The sequence below is a fragment of the Ictidomys tridecemlineatus genome, unplaced genomic scaffold, assembly GCF_052094955.1.
Source record: "Ictidomys tridecemlineatus isolate mIctTri1 unplaced genomic scaffold, mIctTri1.hap1 Scaffold_259, whole genome shotgun sequence".
Classification (NCBI taxonomy): Eukaryota; Metazoa; Chordata; class Mammalia; order Rodentia; family Sciuridae; genus Ictidomys; species Ictidomys tridecemlineatus.
Genome location: NW_027522254.1, coordinates 193,305 through 196,115, shown reverse-complemented (window position 1 = coordinate 196,115; position 2,811 = coordinate 193,305).

The following is a 2,811-nucleotide window of genomic DNA, read 5'->3' as shown; positions in this document are numbered from 1 at the left end:
AATAAGTTATTCTACTTTTCTGCAAGGCTGCTGAAGGCAGAACAGAAGAAGAGTTTTCTTAGGAGAGCTGGTCACCAAATCTGAGGTCAAGACCAAGATGTAATTCAAAGTAACTACCCCTCCAGGCATTATCTCAGGTACAGCTAACTAATGCTATGTGCTACTCACTGGCCCCCATACCTAGCCACCCCCCCTTTTCTCCCAAGTGGTACTGTTACTATTACTAATAATGCTGGCATTAGGCAGATGTATTATCAATTAAAGGAGTTTGTATTTTTCATTTTAATAAATAAAAACAAGAGAGACATTTTTCAACTAATGAAATAATTCTGAGAAAATATCACACCAAAGGATAATCTTATAGAACTAACAGAGTAGAAAAAGAAAAAATTGAGCCAGGCATGAATCTGAAGGCTGAGGTAGGATAGGAGAATTGCCAAGTTGGAGGCCAGCCTCGGCCACATAATTAGAACCTATCTCAAAATTTAAAGTACAAACTAAAAGGGCTGAGGATGTATATCAGTGGTAGAGCACCCCTGGGTTCAATATCCAGTCAAAGAAGTGGGAAGAAAAAGGATGGGAAGGAGAATGAAACAGAAAAAAGTTAACTAAGAGGTTTAAGATCCAGATTCCTGCTCCAGTTTCAATGCTGTGAAACTAAGCTGGTTATATGGCCCTGCTAGATCTGGTTCACCATCAGAAAGATAGGGATTCGGAGAAGGAGGCAGTGAAAATGATCAAGTCCTTTTGAAATTGAATTAATTTATAGATCTGTGGATAGCTCTTTAAATTGAAATTGAAATCAAGTCTACCTGATTAAAATATCAACGAATTTTTTTTTAAATCAGAGCCTATCAGTGATTGCTTAGGTCTGTTTTGTTGTTTGCTTTCAAAGGTACTCAAGAATGGCAATGAATTCAGAGTGGAAATCATGCTTGAGTCTCATTTAACTCTAGCAATGACACTCACCAATGACCATTTATCCCTAGATTCTACTTTCCCACTTTTACCCTTACACTCTGAGTCACACCATCCTTTCAGGCCCCAGTGTGTACCTACATCCACTTACAGCTCTATAAATAGCAACAGCCAGGCCCTATGCAGTGACCAGCCACCTGTGAAATTAGCATCAAATGAACTCATCAGGTTTCTTTACTATCTCTCCTCCTCTTCACCCTGGGCCAAAAATCCAGATGCTGCTGTGTGTCACATTTCCCTTGATGGGTGGAGAAAAGACCTGTCGCCAACACAGGATGGCCACTTCACCACAGCATTTCAACTGACTTAAAACAGTAAAGGTCAAAATTTTAATACCAAATCTCCAATATTTATTTTGTAAGTTTTGAGCCCTACGAAATTCATAACAAAAGTTCTATTTCCAAGAAATTAAACACAAAATATTCTGTTTTTTATAATCAATTTAAGTTAATAAAGTCAAAAACAAAATCTAAAAATATTACCTAAATTTTACATGATTAAATATCAATTGGAACTGAAAAGGAAAAGAACTCTAAAGATGACAAGCAGCTTATGACTAGTACACATAGAGAAAATGTATTTCCATTATTTATTATTTCCTTTAATTATGAGACTTCTTGCCTAGGTTAGGAAACCTAAAATGGCAGGGGCTTGTTTGTTTTGTAAAGCTCAGAAACAAGTGTTCTATGTCCTTCCTAATGTAGGGGCACTTAATGTGAAAAGATAGCCTTTCCAATTCATTTAACAAACATGAATTTATTGAGCACAGACTGTATGTAGGACCCACAGCTAGAACTTAAGGGATCAACATGTAATAAACAATGTTTCTAAAATTGTTATACACACACACACACACACACACACACACACACACACACACACACTGAACTGTAGCAACTATATGCAGTACCCTTATTTTATACAAGAATAAATATAGTTTAAATGAAACGTAAAAATGACAGTCATTTTTCAAAGTTCAGTCTATCACTATTTCATATTCCACAGCCATGCCTCACTCCAAATGCACTTACAAGAAAGTCTGTTAGGGTAAGTACTAGCCTATTTAAGGGGAAGTTCAGAAGGCAGTTAGCAAATGCTCCTTACTGCTAGTGGTAGCATGCACCTCAGTCCTACCCACTGGCCCCTTGCTGCCTCACAAGCCCCTCTGCCTACCCCCAAGAAACCACTAGAAAACTAGTTGACTTATTCTCAGTGTTAGTTTTATAAGAACATAAAACATACCTTTCTTTTCTCTTACCATTCTTTAAGATAAGAATCAATAACTTCTCAGGAATATCATGTGCTCTAAATCTAAAATTATGCCCCTTACACGTGAGACCAGTAACTCCCCAATCTGACTGCATACTACAAATAACTGAGAGCTTTAAAAATAGAAAAATACATTGAAGATCCCATCACACAGCAATCCTCGTTTACCTGGTCTTGAGTGTGTGTGTGTGTGTGTGTGTTTGTGTGTGTGTGTGTGTTTTAAAGATCCTGGATGATTCTAATGCACACGGCTAGCACTTCATTAAGTGTGGTCTCTGGACCAGGAACACCAGTGGTATCTGGGAACTTCTTAGAAATTCGGAGTCGAGGGTGTAGCTCATCAGTAAAGGACCTGGGTTTGATCCCCAGAACCACAAAAGGGAGGTGGTGAGAAGAAACGATAAGAACAAGAAAGAAGGAGGGAGAGATAATGAGGGGAGGGGACAGGGTCTAAGTTGTCCAAACTGGCCTCAAATTTGAGATTCTCTTGGCCTCTGCCTCCTAAGTAACTGGAATTACAGTGTGGGCAACGGCACCTGGCCACTATCGGTATTTCAGCAAGGC